The sequence below is a fragment of the Ambystoma mexicanum genome, chromosome 9 (genome assembly GCF_040938575.1).
Source record: "Ambystoma mexicanum isolate Mex_15411 chromosome 9, UKY_AmexF1_1, whole genome shotgun sequence".
In the NCBI taxonomy this organism is placed as follows: Eukaryota; Metazoa; Chordata; class Amphibia; order Caudata; family Ambystomatidae; genus Ambystoma; species Ambystoma mexicanum.
The window spans coordinates 797,031,813-797,047,248 of NC_090931.1; positions in this window are offsets into that span (position 1 = coordinate 797,031,813).

The following is a 15,436-nucleotide window of genomic DNA, read 5'->3' on the forward strand; positions in this document are numbered from 1 at the left end:
AAAGGGACACCATTATGATATTATTATTTTAACCCAAAACAATGTTGGTTGTCAAACAGTTCCAGCCAGATGATACTTGATCTGAGGGATTCTTTTGAAAAGTCCCTGAGTGTCTTGTTACATGGAGAGACTACCTAAAACTAGCTAGTCAGTGCACAAAACCACTTGGGCAATTTGAGGAATCCTGGGATTCTGTCACTTCTTCCCAGGGGGAGCCTTTTCCGTGTAGGATAGGGAGGTTAGCCTGTTGCGCAATACCCTCCCTAGGGATAGATGCAAGCAGGACCTCACCAAGAGAGACTCCCCCTCTGGGAACAAGGACTCTTGTTCTTATGAACAATTCCCTAAGCAACATATCACTAACCCTCCTTCAATAACATTGTATGAAGAAAGAGATGAAGAACAAATCAGAATATGTTATTGTCATTCAAATACACTATTGGTACCTAAGAAGGAAAATGTATATGGTACTGGGACAAAGAAAATCACTGGAAGAATAAAGAGTATGAGTCAAACAAAAAAGGAGGACTTTGACTGCACCCCGGGGAAGTCCCACGTCAGCATCATAAAACCTGGAGGCAAAGACCTTGCGAGAGAGAGCGAGTGGGGGAACCAGGAGTTTTGAATCAGCTGGCTGAGGTATGCTGAGGAAAACGTGGACGTGTGCTGTCCGATGCTGGAGAGAAGCTTGGTTACAGCTCCCAACGCACGGCATGGAAAAATAGAAGAGACGCAAGAGACCGAGGAGAATACAGGGCATCCTGAGCCGAAGACAAATGGTGGTATGACCACAGCCGAGCCGCGGTGGACCTAGATGTCCATTAACAATGCTGATACCATTCCCATTGAGGTGTCATGGGTGAGCCGACCAAGGATGAAACGGATAGACCAGTCTGACACTGCCAAAGAAGCAAGAAGCCAACCTGACAAGGGAAGTTCACAAACTGTTATGAACCCCAGTGACGCTATCCCTGAACAATGCAGTCAACAGGGAAAGCAGGAGACCTTAGAGGGGGACCGGGGATGATTACTGGAGATATACCGAGTTGTCTGATCCTACGAGAAGAATTAGAGTCTGACGGGGGACCAGGAAGATTGGCAGATCCTTTCGGGAGATTCTTGAAACTCAGACTCTAAAGAAAAATTAGATGCGCTGGGAAGTGATATAGAGGACGAGAATAGCATTGACCAACAAAGAACAACGAACTCTACAACATCTAGTGAAAGTAAGTCTGAAGGTGATGAAGAAGTCCCTGAGGTAACAAAAGATAAATCCCCAAATATGTCTATGAATCACCAGGAAGCCCTGCTCGAACACCTGGTAAATCACCAGATCCAGGAAGACCAAAGACACCAAGTGGGGTTGGACCACTTGACTGTTCATCAAATTAGACCACTACTCCTACATGGTGTATTACAGCCATATCAAGCTCGAGGAGACTTGGGATGTTTTTTCCAAAACTACGAAAGATTAGCCCACCAGTTTCAGTGGAGTGAGGACCTGAAAATATGTTATCTGGCACCCCTTTTAAAAGGAGAGCTACAGGCCTCTAATCAAACTTTAAATCCCTTAGGTACGACCCCCTTCCAAGAGATAAAAAGGGGATTACTAGATTGGGTGGGACAAACGGAAAATGTTTACCAACCCAAGTTCCGAGAGATAACTCGAACAAATCTCTGGTAGAATTAAGGGCACATAGCCAAAACACCTTAGCAATTTGGTTAGGAAGTAAAAACGTTCCGTAGGTAATGGAAACCTTTTGCCTTGAACAGTTAGTAAATAGTCTCCCCACCCTCCTTACAGAGGGACATTTTACAGTTAAATAAACCCTCCTTCTCCTTCGCGGTGGACACCGCCCAAGTACATGCAGAGGTGGCTGAACATCTAAGAAATCACCACGAGGAGAGGATGGAAGGAAAGATGTGGGAACCACTCCTTCCAGGTATTGCAACAAGGAAGAATAGATTGGTTCTCTCTCCCAAGCTGTGCTTTGAAAATCCTCCCAATTGTTGTAGGTCCCAGGCCCTGTTCACAGTACCCGCTCTTTATTTATCATTTATATATTTGTTCATAAGGCGCCGAAAGCCTGCAAGCATCGGGGCGCCACATGAAGACAGTCACTCACACAAAACACATAGACTAACAGGTACAACAGCACAAGACTCTTGGCATGCCAAGACACAGAAAGGAAACAGGTACTACTCTGGGTTGCTTAGTTCATTTGAATAAAAGAGTTTTTAATTGCTTTCGGAACCTGAGGAGGTGAGATTCAATTCTCAGGTTTAGTGGCAGTTTGTTCCAGTGGTAGGCAGACTGATTTGGGAAGGCTCTACCCAAACCGTTTGCTTTCCTGTGAAAGTTAGTTGTAATAAGCCCTTGAGCCTGAGATCTTAGAGTACGGGTTGGAATGTAGCCCACAATTTTGGACTTAAGGTAGGCCGGAGCTTTTCCATATAAGCACTTGTGTGTGAGTGTCATTGATTTGAACATAGCACGGTCTTCGACCCTTAGCCAGTGTAGTTCCCTCCTTGCTTCACTGATATGATCATATTTTGCCTTATGCTTGATTATTCGCACAACATGATTCTGAATATGCTGGTATTTTGTCAAGCATTGTTTACTGGCGCCCAATAACAGGGCGTTGCCATTGTCCAGTCTAGAGAGAATAGTCGCTCTGGCTATGGTAGCGCAGTTTGATTCATTGAGTACAGGTTTGATAGCTTTTAGCAATCTTAGGTAGTAAGAGCAGTTTTTACTAACATAAGAGGCTTGAGCATCTGAGCTCAAGGAAGCTTCCAGAGTCATGCCCGAGGTTTTGACGCTAGTCACTACCTGGATATGAGACTCTTTTATCGTGAAAGACTCATAACTAGATGGTAGTTTTGCCCTGGCTTGCTTGGACCCGAAGACCATCAGCTCGGTGTTTCCCATCCAAACACATCCAGTTATGATCAAACCATTGTTCAATGATGTTACAGAGTTCATTTACCATTTTGTTGTCTTTCGTGTAGTCGCCACTCAATTCCTCTACCAGCTGAGTGTCATCAGCGTAGTTAGTGAAAAAGGCGTTGATATTATCTAGTGCCCTACACAGGAGGCATAGATATAGATTGAAGAGAAGTGTCAAAAACTAGCTCCTTGGGGAACACCACAGACTCTCTAGAGAATTTATCACCCCAATGTACTCTAGAGATTTGGTCTGCTAGCAACGATGTTAGCCAACCTATGGCCTCCTTAGAGCAGTTTGCAATTTTCTCCAGTGCTTCGTGTAATAGCTGTTGGTCTAGTAAGTCAAACGCAGCACTTAGGTCTAGCAGGATTAGCAGACAAGTATTGCCCCTGTCAACGATACTCAGCACTTTCGTCTGCAGGTCCAGCATCGCCGTTTCCATGCTGTGAGCAGCACGGAAACCCGATTGTTGCTAATGTACTATTTCATTGGTCTCTACATATGCTTGCAGTTGTGCAGTTGCAATTTTGTTTTGTCCATTACTTTTTGTATGCAGTTACAATTGGTTATGGGTCTTAAATTCCCTGGCTCTCGGTGGTCTAGATTAGGTTTTTTCGACCAATGGGGTGATAGTCACCTTTTTTATATTCTTGGGTACCATTTGGTCTTGGAATGAAGTATTAACCATTGTCGTAAACAATGGTGCAAAAATATCGGCATTTTCAAGTATGATTTTAGGAAGGTGTATATTTTCTTTTTCTTTGGTCCACTATCCTGCCAAGTAGGGTACTTAACGTTCACAGTTCTCTCTTTCTGTTTTCACTTCCACCGACAGTCTTGCTTTACTCTCCTGCCAAGGTCTCTGAGTATCACTTATATATGCAAGCTTCGTATTCCTCTGTATTATTGTTCTGGGTGCATTTCCCCAGCATGGGTACCAGACCCCCTGTCCTTGGTTACTCTCACAGTTCTCTTTATCAGATTTCTCTTCACCCCACAGCCTTGTTTTACTCCCCTTAATACGAGGGAGTGGTCCTGTCCTCAAACGTTTTCACACTACATTGATTTGTTGCAGTGATAGTTTAAACAGACCTCCACATTAGTGGTAATACATCATAGCGAGTATGCATTCCTGGAAGAAGGTACTGATCCAAATACTGGAGATAAACTACAGTGTCCTTTATTTTAATTAGGTCACACATGTAGGTATTGAAAAATCGAAAGCAAAAGGCAAACCATACACATGTTGTGTTAAATACAAAACATATTATTCAAATGTTAAGTACATGTCAATTTCCAAAGGTACATGTGCATTGGTGATAGACGAGCACTGAATTCAATATTTTCCAATGAATAGAAAACCAAATTCTTAAGTGTCCTGTGGAACATAAACTGAAAAATTCAACGGTGTGTCTGCAAAATTCATGTGGTGTGTTGACAATACACCTGTACAATAATGCGGTATTGTTTTTCCTGAACAAAGTGTTGCTAAATATTACTTCATATTTGACAATAACACAGTGTATTTCAACAGTATAAACAATATTGTGAGAAAACCAAAGCAAGTCACTTAATGACCAAAAAAACCTAAAAATAGGGTCTGCTCTAGGCTGGTTTGAAAGGGATAACCAAGAAACTGGTCCAATTTCAAAAGGTCCAGCATCGCCTTTTCCATGCTGTGAGCAGCATGGAAACCCGATTGTTGGTAATGTAGTATTTCATTGGTCTCTACATATGCTTGCAGTTGTGCAGTTGCAATTTTGTCCATTACTTTTTGTATGCAGTTACAATTGGTTATGGGTCTTAAATTCCCTGGCTCTCGGTGGTCTAGATTAGGTTTTTTCGACCAATGGGGTGATAGTCACCTTTTTTATATTCTTGGGTAACATTTGGTCTTGGAATGAAGTATTAACCATTGTCGTAAACATTGATGCAAAAATATCGGCATTTTCAAGTATAATTTTAGGAGGGAGTATATTTTCTTTTTCTTTGGTCCACTCTCCTGCCAAGTAGGGTACTTAACGTTCACAGTTCTCTCTTTCTGTTTTCACTTCCACCGACAGTCTTGGTTTACTCTCCTGCCAAGGTCTCTGAGTATCACTTGTATATGCAAGCTTCGTATTCCTCTGTATTATTGTTCTGGGTGCATTTCCCCAGCATACGTACCAGACCCCCTTTCCTTGGTTACTCTCACAGTTCTCTTTATCAGATTTCTCTTCACCCCACAGCCTTGGTTTACTCCCCTGCCAAGGTCTATGTGTAGTATATGCAAAGTTTGTATTCCTCTTTATTATTGTTTGAGATATGCTTTCCCAATATGGGTCCCAGACTCCCTTCACATGGTTACTCTGCCCCAGTGAAGATTCCTTCTGAGCTTTGCTTTGAGCCTCATGCACTCTTCGGGTCTCCCCAACCTTGGGATTAGCCACCCGAGTACCTGCAGGGTCCCGGATGTCACCCTCCGGTTGTTCGCAGGACTCCCAGAAGCTTAGGCTGCTTCTCTGGCCCACCGGAGCCGTCCATGATCTTCCACGCATCTCCTCTGCTGTTCCGCAGTGCCTTCTCTGAACTGATACGGGGCCCAGTCACCGGTGGGTATTTCTCCTCCTTTCAGGTCTACCTTCTGCTTAATGGGCCTTCTGCGAGTGCACCTCTTCCCAGACACCGGCTGCTTCTCTGTTTTCCTGGTCAGTGCATGGCTTGCCAAACTCTTGGCCCGTGCTGAGCCTAAAACGAAGATGTCTCTCTGCTTTTGAATGTCAGCTGGCCAATAGGATCATTCAAAAGGCTAGAGTGTGTGTTGGTTCCTGTCAGTGATTTTCATTACTCCTGGCCTCTTTCTCGTCCCTGTAGTTCTTACTTCAGATATGCTGCAAAAACACATGGGGGCATTAGGTATTAAGGAAGTGCAGGGTTTTAAAGGGAAGGCGGGAGGGTCAAAGGGGTACCACGTTTTCCCAAAATGGTCACTAATCTCAATGGGGTACTCCCTCCCCATGCAATCCTTCCACTGAGTACCACCCCCAGGGGGACTATTGGGTAGTGGTCTAGCCTCACTAGCCTGTTGGTAAGGGTCTTCCCCATCTAAAGCAGTAATGAAACCTCATGATTCACCACACATAGCAGAGCGTTATTAGAGCTAGTCCATTCTCACTTGACCACAGTGTAAAGACCCGAGGGGGGGTCTGCACATTCCGCTCTCTATATGGTACAGGGGATGCACAGAGACCCCTGCCAAGATTCTCTATTATGGTAGCAATAAACGAGCAATCAAGGCCTAGCTTCTCGCAAGGCGATGCAAGCAGGTTCTTATGTACAGTGTAGTCCCCAAGCACCCACGAAGGAATGTCCACACACTGCATCGGTTAAAACACAGCCTTTATATAATTAATATTCAAAGTCATATACACGATCACGATAACTCACTTTGTACTGCGAAAATCAACAATGGTAAATATGTACAATTCTAAAGTGGTACCACTAACGTTATTAGATCTTATTAGAGTGCATACGGTCAGAATGACACACAGATCAAAATAAAGAGGAAACCAGCAGTAGAGAGAGGAAGGAAAGTAAGATGGTTGAACAGTAGGCAGAGTATTGGCCCTGTTACCTAGACACAGTTCTGTGTGGAGATCCCCCCACCTGGGCAACCTGAGAAGAAAGATACAAGCACAGTCCATATATTGTTCACCCTAGACTTTCCAATAGTTCTGCAACCCCAAAGTACTTTGGTGTTGTAGCGTTCCGCGTCAGGGAAATCGACAACCCTTCTTGAGTGTCCTCCCTTTCAGGCAGGAGTCGCGGGTCGTCGAATATCTGACGGAGAACAGGTCGAGCTACGACGGTGAAGTGGCCGTGTCGCTCCTAGCGGTGCTCGTTGATGGGGAAGCGTAAACGTCCTGCCAGGAAGAGGCTTGCGGGGCACCTCGGTGTTGATAGTTCTGGACCGCAAAGAGTTGAAGAACGGTGGCCCAGCAAGGGCATCGAGTCGTCACGTCTCTGTGGTCTTTAGGTGGTGGGAAAACCCACCGGTGGATGCTCCACGGCGCGTCAACGGTCAGGCCTTCTCCAGCAGGATACAGCGGCGACGATGCGGACGAGAGCGTCCTTGGATCAATGAAGTTCTTAGGCAATGGGAGCACGGCGGCTCCAGTCGGCGACGGCGGTCGGCGACAGTGACAGACAACAGTCCGGGCGCTTCTCCTTGGAGTTCTGCAGCAGTCCCCGTATCGGGTCGGCAGCCTGTCGAAGGTCTGTCTACCAGGGAGCTTAGGCAAAGATCAGCTGTGCACGATGGTCCCTCATAGCTCGTGAAGAGGGTGCCTTACCAGGTCCTCTCTGGGTCAGTCCTTGAAGCACAGCAGCTTTCCGATTACGAAGGAGAGCAACAGCAATTCTTCTCGTCCAGCAGGGCTAAAGGTTAAGCTTCACTCCAGTTACTCGTCGTAGTGGACTTCAGCTTCTGAACATGATTCCTAGCAGTGAGACGTCCCCAGATATACTGTTGATCTCCCATTCATTCCGCTGGGTCATACTCAAGCATCCAATCACGACTATGGGCAATCATGCAGGCAGGCATCCAATCAGGTACACAAGGTATTCAGGCCATTCCCTTCTCTCCAGACACTCACAACAAGTTATGTGTATTGGGACAAGTAGTGAGCCATTCAACACTCCAAGCTGCATTCATACCGGTTTCGGGCAGGGCTGTCTCAACCATTGTGTCAAACACCAGATACTAGACAGCCACAACATAGAATGTATATTCGTCACACACTCCATTCAGCCAGATCCCACCCACAGGCGTACCCACAACATACAGTCATTGAGAAGGCTCCAGCCAGTCTGGTCGGCACTTCCCCACACTACCATATACGGAACTTCCACCCAACAGCCAGTCAGGGGGAAGGGACAGAGACAGGGCTTCCCGGGACTTCGGGAAGATCAGGGTAACAGGTGATGGAAGGCAAGAGGCCATGGGGGCCATTTTGTCTCCATCAGGAATCTACCGATTCCAATGACAGGGCCTGGGCATCCCAAAATGCAGGACACTCAGGGCACCAGTTATTTCAGGACAGAGCTGCCACCAGCCCGTACCCTGCTCTGTGGGTCACACATAGGTTCCCAAAAACATACACTAGGGGCACAGGGTTGTACCCCTACCCATGGGTGCCATAAGGGTATCCCATGGGTCAGTTCACCAGACCAAAAGAGAGAGAGCTGCACCGCCAGGAGTCCCACATGAACTCCTGCACGGAAAACACGACAGAACACACAATAAAAAGCAGTAAAGGACAAGGATACGGAGGCCCTGTCCCTCCAATGCATTTCCAGCATCACACACAGGCCATCTAGGTATCGGAAGGACTCAAAGTCAAGTAATTCCAAAATATTATTGGCCAGGGGTTTTTGCAGATGTTAAGAACTTCATGCTGACCTGTAAACTTTGTCAGAGTACTGCAACCATCCCAGTTCCACCAGCCCCTCTGCAACCACTCCCATTATTGATATTCCCTGCTACAGGACAGCGATGGATATAGTGGGGCACCTAGAAACATTTAAGTTGAATAATCAATTTATTCTTGTCATTGTTTATTATGCTACCCTCTATCCTGAGGCTTGCCCATTGAGAAACAATACTAGTCAACAAATTCTGAAGCATTTAATAATGTTCTTCTGCCTATTAGGATTCCCTAAAGAAATCCTGACCAGGGCACCACTTTTATATCCCGCCTCATGTGCAAGATAAAAGAGATCCTTCCTATAAAAACACTAAAGACCCTATATATATCACCCTCAGACCGGTGGCCTAGTGGAGCGCTTTAATCAGATGCTAAAAAGGATTCTACACAAACTAGTAGAGGCGGGTTGGAAAAACTGGGATACTATGAGCCTGTGAGCTCCATTTGCCATAAGGAAAACACTTCAGATATCTTTAGGTTATTCCTCCTTTAAATTACTTTATGGGAAAGTGCCCCGGGATGCGTTGGATATGCTTAAAGAGACATTGGAAGAGCGAGTGGAGGCCATTCTGCCAATTTCTCGCACCACACAGAAATTGCGCATACATATGACAACAGTTAGAGAAATTGTCTAAAAACATCTAGGGCAGGCCCTAGTACACCAGAAGGCTAACTACGATAAAAAGTCTGTTTCCTGCCCTTTTTCAGCAGGCCAATTAGTCCTAGTCTTATTGCCAACATCAGAAAACAAAATGGTATCAAAGTGGTTTGGCACATATAAAATCCTCGAGAATAAGGGCCCCTTTGAATACCTTATTTCCCAACCCGACAGGAGACAAAAGACACATTTATACCATGTCAAGCTCCTCAAAAAGTGTAGAGAAGATCCCAGTGAGGAATCCACAGTAATGATAGCTACTCTTCTCTTTGATCTTGGTCAAGAAAATATGTTACTTTCCCCATACCTGTTACCACCTCAGCAGACAGACATCAGTGATTTAGTAGCCCAGTTCCCTGATGTATATGTTGATGAACCATGGACAGTTAAGAACTTTTTTCACTTCATTTGAACACCTCAGGGAAAAATTGTAAATTTAAGACTATTTAGGCTTCCCTATTCCAAGAAAACAATAATACAAAAGGAGGTGGAGGATATGATAAAAGCAGATATTATCGAACCATCAGACAACCCTTGGTCAACGCCCATTGTGTTAGTGGCAAAACCTGACCAATCGTGGAGACTTTACATTGATTTTAGAAAACTCAATTCAATCTCCCTATTCGATAATTATCTATTGATGCATCGGAAAGATTATCTAATCGACAAATGGGGGTCTGCAAAATAAATACAATTCCACGATTGATCTTACAAAAGGGTATTGGCAGGTCCCTCTAAGCCCCATGGACCGAGAGAAAACAGCTTTCTCAACCCCTCCATTTTAAGGTCCTACCAATCAACACTCATGGGACACCCGCCACCTGCCAACACCTTATGGATAGGGTTTTGAGACCATTTACACAGTTTTGTGGGGCAAATATTGATGATATAGTGATACACAGAGAGAGTTGGTCAGACCATGTTTTCCATGATTTATGAAGTCATTATGGCCCTAAAAAAGTATGGATTAGCGGCTAACCCCTGGAAGTGCCACATAGCACAGTCGGCAGTAAAATATCTACGTTTCTTTGTAGGTAATGGTTTGTTCCGACCTCAAAGCGAGAAAGTTAATGCTGTCCAACTGACTCCAAAACCCAAAACTAAGAGTGAGCTTTTTGCTTTTTTTGTGCTAAAAGGTTATTACTGGTGATTCATGCCAATTTAATCCTCAATAGCCCCTAAACTCACAGACAAGCTAAGAAATGCACAACTTTAAAAGCTAATATGGCACAGTGAAGATCAAGCAAGATTCAATGGGCTGAAGAAGATTCTGTGTGGTGAACCTATATTGAAAGTATCAGACTTTAATCGAGAATTTATCTTCCAAACAGATGCCTTCAAACCAGGTCTTGGCGCTGTCTTATTCCAAGAATACAACAGTATAAAACACACAGCGTTGTGTACCAGTAGGAAGATCTTTCCAAGGGAACAGAATTATACCGCCAGTGAGTTGGAAGCCTTTGTGATCAAGTGGGCTGTAACACACCTCAAACACTATTTAACTGGAAGAAAATTTAGGCTGCTCGCCAATCACTCTCCTTTAACGTGGCTGAGTTTAAGAAAGGATACCAACTATAGAATCATGAGATTGTTCTTAGACCTACAGCCATTCTGGCTCACAGTGGAACATCATAAAGGACGAGAACAAGGAAATGTAGATTTCCTTAGTCGATTTCGCATCAATGAGGGGAAGACAGCAAATTAAGGAAAAGGGTATGTGACGAATCGCAGGATGCCGTCATTTCTCCCCAGTGGGTAGCCTTTCCCTGTGAGACTAGGGAGGTGAGCCTGCCATGTAATACCCTCCATGTGGGTAGAGGCAAGCAGGACCTCATAGGGAGAGAAGCCCCATCTGGGGACAAGGACTGTTGTTCTTATGAAGAACTCCCTAAGTAACATATCACTAACCCTCTTTCAATAACATTCTGTGAAGAAAGAGATGAAGTACAAATCATAATCTGTTATTGTCCTTCAAATACACTATTGGTACCTGTGAAGAAAAACATGTATGGTACTCGGACAAAAAAAACAACTGGAAGCATACTAAGTATGAGTCAAACAGAGAAGAAGGACTTACACAGCATGCTTTTAGGTAATGGCACTAAGAAGCCTTGGGCCATAGATATAGTTTTTGTGATCTTTTTATTTAATGGGTCTACAATGGCTTGGGTAACATCACCTGTCTACTGGCTCAGCAATCCTGACAGACCATTGTTAGCATATATATATTTTCTTTATTTATTTATTCATGTATAATTGCATTTGCAATTTTTACAAAACTGATGCTGGCCATCTTACAAGAGCCACACAATGAAAAGAAGAATACAACAGTCAAACAGTTCAAGATCTGACAGGGGAAAATTCCTCCCTGACTACCCACTCTTCCCTGTTAAAGTGCTTGTTCCACATCGGGGACCTCATAGTCGGTCATCATCGAAGTCTTTGAGGCAATTAATTCAAATGCACTTTCCAGGATTTTTACAGTCGCTATGGTCCATTTTGTTTTCTCCCCTGATATCAGCCTGTTCCACCACGTTATGTCTGCATCTTCTAATGTTCCCGAAAGATTTGTACACAGGCTAGTCAGGTATGTGGCTCTTGCTTTTCTTAACTCTGGACAGTATAACAGCAGATGTTTTATCGTTTCTGGCTCGTTTAGTTGGTTGCAGAGTCGACAGGCCTTCTCATTTGTTTGTCTCCTGGTAGCCTGAATTTCACGGGTCGGGAGGAGATTAAAGCATGCTCCCATGAACAATTTTCTTAGTTGCTTATTTGGAAATTTAATACAGTATCCCATTGGTTCCTTTGGTTTGTTGAAGTTTGGTGGAAGATCTTTGGTCAATTTATTCACCTGGGCTTTTTCCAGAGTTTCTATCCAGTCCTGTGCTTCCAATTCCGATTTCACTCTCGTTGGGTTGTTTTTTAGATCTTCTTCAGTGCAAGCAATCCCAGTAAGTTTTTCTCTCAGTTTATCTGTCCATTTATTTAAGATATCTAGGTGACGGTTTGTTATTTCATCGGCGATAATTAGGCAAGCTGTCCTGTATAAGAGTGTTCCTCCAGAGTTGCATAGCGTTTAGCCCCACCGTCGCTTCTAGGGAGAGTAGGCCCAAATCTCTTCTGATCAGCACCATTGAGGTTGCGTTAGGCAGTCCTAGAACCGTTTTCCAAATATGGCTCTCTAGTTTCCACCAGATGTCCTTTGGCATGCTCAGAGTAGCTCCCATGCCATAGGTCAAGGTTGGCACCACCTTCCCTTTGTAGAACTCTATAGTAGGGACTAAGGAGTATTTGTCATATTTTCGGTCTACAGTTTTCATTTGGACCGCAAGATTTTTTGTTTTTTCCCATAAGATCCTCTGCATTGTTACTTCCTTTGCCGAGTGATCAATGTGGACTCCTAAGTATTTAAAACTTTGGACCACTTCAATTTCTACTTTGTCCAACGTCCAATTGTAGCCAGCCTGGGGCTTCTTTGCACTTTTTCCAAAAATCAGTATTTTCGTTTTTGATTTATTTATTTTTACGTTGTTCCGCTCCATATATTGCACCAGGTTGGCAAGTTGGCCTTGTAGGCCGATTTGGGTTTGATCTAGTAATATTAAGTTGTCTGCATACAGTAGGCGTGATATGTTGACCTTACCCAGCTTTGGTGGAAAGACTCTTACTACTTCTTCCGACACTTTGAAGTCCTCCAAAAAAGCAATAAACAAAGCCGGGGCCAGAGGGCAGTCTTGCTTTACTCCTTGCTCCACCGGTATCTCTTGCGACAGAAGGCCTTGATTGTTTAAACAAACTCTTAGTTTGGTGTTAGTATGTAGAGCCACCACAGGGTCCAACAGTTCCCCAGGGCAATTGCATTTTTCCAGTTTGTTCCAGAGGATCCGCCTATCAACTCTGTCAAAAGCTTGTGACAGAGCCACAAATGCCATGAACACAGTTGGCGACCCTTGCTTAACCTTAGCTTTTATCAGGTTGAGAATAAAAATGTTAACTGTTGTGCTTCCCTTCTTTAGGAAACCCATTTGGAACGGGTCATTAGCCGGTGATGATCTGGCCCAGTTTCGAAAATGGGTCAGGAGGAGCGTTGCGAAGATTTTGCCTATTATGTCGAGTAAGGCAATGGGTCTGTAATTGCTCGGTTCTTCTCAGCTCCCTCGTTTGAAAATCGGCACCACCACCGCGTTTACCCATGACTCAGGGATGGCTCTTGTCTGTCTGCACTGTTCAAAGATGATACTGATGAAGGCAGCCCAATTCTCCGAATTCTGTTTTAAATCAATGTTGCTTAATCCGTCTGGACCCGGCGCTCTTGATTTCTTTAATTTTCTTATGACATTCTTTATGTCATCAGTTGATGAGATGTCGATCCAAGGAGTTTTAACTGGATTTTCGGCCCTCGGTATTTGATGTGGTGGTGCCTTAAACAGATTTTCGAAGAATTTCACCCAGGCACTTTCACTCACTGCTTTTGCTATTTGATTTTTGATCTTCTTATCTGGTTTATTGATAAGTGCCCAGAAATTGCCGTTTTTTTTTGTGGTTAAGGTGCGCAGCATTTCCGCTGCATCTTTTGATACATTTCGTATCTATGACCTCGTATCCAGGTTTTGTATTTTGAGCTTTCCTGTTTCAATGTCTTCCATGCTGTTGGCGAGTTCTCCTTGATGGTTTGTCTCTTCAGTTTTCACAGGGTTCTCTTTCTTTCTACGGCCTCTTTGTCATATGTATGCATGTTTTGCCGTAACCTTTGGTTGTTTCCCTGCGGCTTCATCCTGTACTGCAGTAAGAAAGGTAAATAGTCTGGGCTTTGCTTCTTGTCTCCTCGTGACTGAATACCTGTTTTGTACTTTTCGGTGATGCATTCAATATTTGCTGCAGTGAGCCAAATGTGGGTTTGTTGGTTATTCAATTCGATTGAATTGCTGTTCTTCTGGGGTACAGATCGTTGTGATTTCGAATGTATAGCCACAAGATTGTGATTGCTTTCTTGCGTTTTGGTCACCGAGTAGTCTTCTAAACTTGCCAGTAGACTATGTGAGATGAAAAAGTAGTAAATATCGGCTCTGGATACGCCCCTTTCCCATGTGGGAATCTTTACCTTCCAAGATTTCAATGCTGCCACATTGTGGAGGTTTCTCGATTTCATGAGCCTCAGCCAAGATGTTCCTCTTTCTTCTGCTGGGGATTTCATCTTCTTTGGCAAAGTTATCACCTTATCCGTGCTGCAATTTGCATTTAGATCTCCACATATTATTATATGTGCCAGAGGGTCTTCCACAATGATGTCATCGATTGTTTTTCCTATTTGTCTGCAGAAATCTGCTGTCGTGGTTCTTTCTGGGTTCCAATATATTATTATAAGGGCGATTTTCGCTTTTTCAATTCCCTTTCCTCGAGTTTCTTCCTGGGCCCATGTCGTGAAGACTGCCAGTATGCCATATGTTTCCACTATGGTTTTTATACTTGATATTCCGACCCCCGACTTTATGGCTATCAGGAGCCCTGAGGACGGCCGTCCAAACAGGCCCTTCGATGCTGGCGAAAATGTAATTTCAAAGCTGTCCAATGCTGGTTTTTCTGTTAGCCAGTGTTCCTGAAGACATAAGATGTCATACGCCCCTAGATCCTGATTCTCATGGTTCGTCAGGTGCCGGTGGCCTCTCGTGTTCCACGAGGCCATAGATATACATTTTTGTGTTGTGGTTTCTTGATTGATATGTTGATCAGTCGTCGGAGGGGGTAGCTCTCTGGTCCCACCTCCTGATGATTGCTATTTATTGGTGTGTGGTTTAACGTCGCTTTTAGCCAGTTCCATGGTCCTTTTAATGTTCTATTTTCTCGCGTGCCTACACTCTTTGTTTCACAATCTTTTCCTTTTCTGCCATCTTTTTCTGAAACTTCTCTCTTTGTCCGGGTCGCCTGGGGCTTGGTGGGGGATTCAGCTCTGTGTCGATCCCTTCTACCACGTGACTGACCCCCCCTCTCCAAGTGCTTTTCATTTTGATCTTCGGTGACTTTAGGGTCTCTGCGCCTGTCCCTCTCATTCCTTGGTTCTCGTTTTTCCCACTCATAATGGCGATCGCTTTCATATCCCGATATCCCGTGTGATGAATCGGTGCCTGTCTTTTACTGTTATATAGATCTTTCGTTTTGGATATGTAATGCACTTTGTGTTCGCCACTTTTCTTTGTGGGCTGCGCTTTTCGATCTGTCGTGAGTAGATGTAATTCTGTCAGGGTATACCCTGCTTGTTGTATGTCCTTGTATGCTTCATCCGAAGCCGAAGTTTTACTCTGCCACATTTTAGGTAGCTTTCTACACCATTGAATTGGTCTAGGCCTTGATTCCTAGAGGTCAAT